Raw genomic sequence first — 5,516 nt, 5'->3', positions numbered from 1 at the left:
ACAACACAGCGTTGTTAACTTTAGTCACTATGCTGTACTTTAGATCCCCAGAACTTACTCATCTTACAGTTGAAAATGTGTACACTTTGACGGACATCTCCCCGTTTCCCCCACACCCCAGCCCCTCGTAACCACCATTCTACTCTGTTTCTATGAGTTTGAGTGTTTCAGATTCCACATATAAGTGAGATATGCAGTATTTGTCTTTCTCTGTCTGACTTATTTTACTTAGCGTAATGCTCTCAAGTTTCATCCATGTTGTTGCAGATGGCAGGCTTCCCCTCCTTTTTTTATAGCTGAATAATATTCTGTTGTATATACGGGATCTGGATTTTTTTAAAGCTCTCCAAGTGATTCTAATATGCAACCAAGGTTGAGAACCGCTGCTCTAGAGAATAGAGTATGTTCAGCCCAGATGCTAGGGTAGACTTGGATGACTGTCCAAACCTAACAATCTTGCACCACATTGATTTTCTACCCCCTCCATCAGCCCTCTTAATAACCTTCAGAAAGGATAAAGGCTAGCACTTCAGTTGGCCCACACTTCTTCCCTTCTTATCTAATACCCCCTGATTCTATACCATACCATTCTGTACAATACCATACCATACTACTGTAAGTTACCAGCCACAGTCCTTGATGTTTCATTATTATTACAACAGTGATCAGGCCTAGTGCGACTCCAATTACGTCCATTAACTCCTCCCCAGCTCTTGCGCCTCTGGACTTCTGTTGCCTTTGTGATCAGTACCATGCAGTATAGCACTGTATATGGGTTGACTTTTATTGTTCTCTAGTTATTTGGTCTTTATTTTATTAGCCAGTGCTCTTTTGGTGGCAAGTGACAGAAGCCTCACTCAGCTTGGCTTCAATGAAAGGCCAGTGTGTTGACTCCTAAGAGCCAAATGCAGATGTACCGACTTCATTCAGGCATTTCACTCATTTATTAGACATTTACTCACCACCTACTATGTCTCAGGTTACAGTGCTGGGGACTTGGATGTATAAGACTCGATCCCTGTTTTGATGATCTCAGAGGGTAGCAGACAAGACTAGACAAGACACTAACGACCATAACGCAACATCGCAAGGGCTGCTGTGCAGGTGTGGGATGGTGGGGGGGGGGGGGGTGTTTGGGGAACATACTAGAAGGATGTGCTGCCAATCTCTCTGGGCTCCAGGTTCCTCAGGTACAATATTTAAGAAAGATTGTGTTGAATGTTTACTAAATTCTTTCCCAGCTTGAATTTTCTGCTGTTTATTTCTTTCCTTCCATGGTAATGGGGACATTTATTCAGCTCGGTGGGGATGTGGGTGGGCTCCAGCTAAACACACTTATGGATCACCTTAGGGGTTCTTTTAACAACAGGAGAAGTAGTTTCCAGAATGTCTGTTTAAAATGATTTATGTATGCTACAGAGGAAAATCACTTAGAATGGCAGAACAACAGAAGCAAAGGGTCGTGACTTGTAGGGAAAATGGAAAGTGGGTGTGTTTAATGAGGATGCTAAAAGGTCTGCAGACTTCCATCAACCTACGGGAAAGGGAAGGAAAAAGGACTATTACACAAGAAGAATTTCTTTTTTAATATAAATTTATTTAGTTTTGGCTGCGTTGGGTCTTTGTTGCTGCGCATGGGCTTTCTCCAGTTGTGGCAAGCGGGGGGCTTCTCTTGTTGCGGAGCACGGGCTCTAGGCGCGCGGCTTCAGTAGTTGTGGCATGCGGCCTCAGTAGTTGCGTCTCGCGGGCTCTAGAGCGCAGGCTCAGTAGTTGTGGCACATGGGCTTAGTTGCTCCGTGGCATGTGGGATCTTCCTGGACCAGGGCACGAACCCGTGTCCCCTGCGTTGGCAGGCGGATTCTTAACAACTGCGCCACCAGGGAAGTCCCCACAAGAAGAATTTCATTTGAATAGCCCATGTTCAAAATTTAGAGTGCAAATAGATGCTGAGACAAGGAAAGGGCTTTCATTTAATTTTGGCCTTCAAGTGGAAACCTGAATGTGGCTGGAAGTTTTGTGCTAAACCTTAGGTATTGTTCCATATCAAAATTTGAAGTGTTTCTGTTCCTTTATTCTTTGTATGTTATGTTTTCTGTTCTTCCTATTAGCTGTTAGAAAGCTGTCAGTCTTTAGGAGGAAGTCTGTGCATAATAATAGCCACCAATTATACAGCACTTAACATATGCTACTGTGCTTTTCACCCTTCTCACATTTTGCATACTCCACTTGCTTAATCCTCTTCCTCTGAGTGGTAGGTGGGTACTGTCATTATCCCCATGTTACACCTCTGAAAAGAAGATCTCAGAGAAGTTGAGATAACTTGCCCAAGGTCATGGAGCTAAGAGACACAGAGGCAAGACAGAGATTTCTGACTCCAGAGCTCATCTGATGGTAGATGATAGAGATAGATGGTTGGATGGATGGATGGATGGACAGACGGGTGGATGGACGGACAGACAGGTAGGTAGGTAGGTAGGTAGATAGATAGATAGATAGATAGATAGATAGATAGATAGATAGATAGACAGACTGATGAAGAAGTCCCTACTCTTAGCTTTCAGTGATTAACTAGAATCACAGACTTAGAAGAGGTCTTAGGGAGGTGGTCAAGTTGGTTGCAAATTGAAGTCCCTACTCTTAGCTTTCAGTGGTTTAACTAGAATCACAAACTTAGAAGAGGTCTTAGGGAGGTGGTCAAGTTGGTCGCAAATTGAAACCTGGAATTCTCACATGGCTGCCCTCGCCCAGGGCACTGAGCCACCATAGAGAGGCCCAGGGGTTAGCCGGACTGTAGACCCTCCTTTAGCCCCCACCTTTCAGAGGAATTTCTAGGCCTCTTGAGGCAACCAATAGCATGTTTCCCAAGCCTTCTGAGTAAGAATCACCTGGGGCGGTTAAAAAATTCAGTGTTGCATGTTGAAATGATAGTATTTTGGATACACTGGGTAAAATAAAACATATTATTAAAATTTATTTCACCTGTTTCTTTTTACTTTTTAAAATGTGGCCGCAAAAACATTAAACATTACATATGTGGCTTGCATTATATTTTATGGACAGAGCTGCTCAAAGAGTGTGCCAACCAGAAGGGTAGTTCTGAAGGGACTGAAAGTAGGGAGGAGAGATTGGGCAGGAGGTCCGTGGAGCTGCTTTCTCCTCCCCATCCTTCCCTGCACCCTTCACCTTCCTCAAAGCAAAAAGGGCAATTTATTTGGGGGTGTTCCATAGTACCCAAGGCCAGGAGACAGCAAGAGAAGGATTGGGGTGGAAATGCTTTCTCTCCCTTATTTCTGCTTTTCTCTCTTTCTTTGCATCTGTTCCATTTTGTTTCTCGTGGCAAATCCACCATCCCCACTTCCTGGGCCGCATGGCAGAAAATGGCCTCCACCAAGGGCCCCCAAGCTTAGAGTTCTTGAGTTAGATACAGAAGCCAAAGTGAGTTTAAGTCTTAAGAGTCAGAATTCCCAGGGAAGGATTGTGATTGGCCCAGCTTGCATCTAGTCCCTTTCCAGACTAACCAACTGTGCCCAGTGCACCATGGGCACATTGTACTAAGTCAGCTGTCTGAGGATAAGAACCTCATTACTAGAGTGGGAGGGGCAGGGTGATTCTTGGAAAACCAGGGAGGTGGGGGGAATAGGAATATGCTAAGTAGACAAGCACATGGACTAATTGGCATTCACTCAGTGGAACTTCTGAAACCAGGCAGTGTTGGCACCTATGCCCACATGAAATGCTGGCCATGACAGGCAGCACAAATGGTCCAACACTCTGGGCCTGTGTTTGTTATAGAATGAATTGTATCATTCCCTCCAACCCCGTCAAATTCATATGTTGAAGCTCTAACCCACAATTTGACTATATATGAAGACAAGGCCTTTAGGGAGGTAATTAGGGTTAAATGAGGTCATAAGTGTGGGGCCCTAATCCAGTGGGACTGGTGTCCTTATAAGAGGAGGAAGAGATACCAGAGAGCTCTCTCTCTCTCCCACTTACACAGACACAAGGTTATGTGAAAACACGGCAAGAAGGTGGCCGTCTACAAGCCAGGTAAAGAGGTCTCACCAGAAACAAATCCTGACAACACCTTGGTCTCGACTTTCTAGCCTCCAGAACTGTGAGTAAATAAATTTCTGTTGTCTAAGCCACCTATTCTGTGGCATTTTGTTATGGCAGCCCGAGCACACTAATATAGTATTCTTATTAAATTCTAACTTACTGCCTGTTTTCCATTAAGCACCAGTTTGATTTCTCTGAAATTAGTAGCAGGCTTTTGTGGAATGCACTCATAGGAGAAGATCTTGGGGATCTAGGGCTAGGCAGAGTTCTTAGACTTGATGTCAAAAGCATGAGCCATAAAAAGAAACATTGATTAATTGGACCTCAATAAAATTAAAAACCTTTGATCTGTGAAAGTCTCTGTGAAAAGGTTGAAAAGATAAGGTACAGCCTGGGAGAAAATATTTGCATACCACATATCTAAGGACTACCATCTAGGGTATATATTTTTTTTAATCTCTCAAAACCCAACAGTAAAGAAAACAAACAATCCAATTAGAAAATGGGCAAAAGACATAAAGAGGCACTTCACTGAAGAGGACACACAGATGGCAAATAGACACATGAAAAGATGTAGAACATCATTAGCCATTAGGGAAATACAAATTAAGACCACAATGAGATATCACTACACACATACCTGAGTGGTTACAAATTGAAAATAGCGACGACACCTAATGCTGGAGAGGATACAGAGAAACTGGATCTCTCATACGCTGCTGGTGGGAGTGTACAATTGTACAGACACTCTGGAAAACAGTTTATCAGTTTCTCAAAAAATTAAACGTGCAACTACCATAAAACTCAGCAGTTACACTCCTGGGCATTATCCCAGAGAAATGAAAACTTATGTCCACGCAAAAACCTGTACGTGAATGTTCATAGCAGCTTTATTTGTAATAGCCTAAAACTAGAATCAGCCCAGCTGTTCTCCAACAGAAGAATGGTAAACAGACTGTGTATTCCATACTATGAAATTTCACACCATCTAGTATTCCATACCATGGCTGAATCTCTAGAGAATTATACTGAGTATAAAAAGCCAATCTCAAAAGGTTACGTACTGTGTGATTGCATTTACGGAACATTTTTGAAATGACAAAATTTTAGAAATGTAGAACAAATGAACGGTGCAGGGAGTCAGGGACAGGAGTGGGAGAGAGGTGGGTGTGGTTATAAAAGGGCAATGGGAGGAGTGATCCTTGTGGTGTTGGGACTATTCAGTATCTTGACTGTGGTGATGGATAGATAAGCCTACACAGGTGATAATACTGTATAGAACTTACACACACACACACACAAGTACAAGTACAATTAGGGAAATCTGAATAATATCAGTGGATTATATCAATATCCTAGTTGTGATATTATTATACGGTTTTCCAAAATATTACCACTGGTGGAAACTGGGCAAAGCATACGTGGGATCTCTCTGTGTTATTTCTTACAATTGCGTG

This window comes from Phocoena phocoena, chromosome X (genome assembly GCF_963924675.1).
Source record: "Phocoena phocoena chromosome X, mPhoPho1.1, whole genome shotgun sequence".
In the NCBI taxonomy this organism is placed as follows: Eukaryota; Metazoa; Chordata; class Mammalia; order Artiodactyla; family Phocoenidae; genus Phocoena; species Phocoena phocoena.
Note: the sequence above shows the minus strand (reverse complement) of the source record.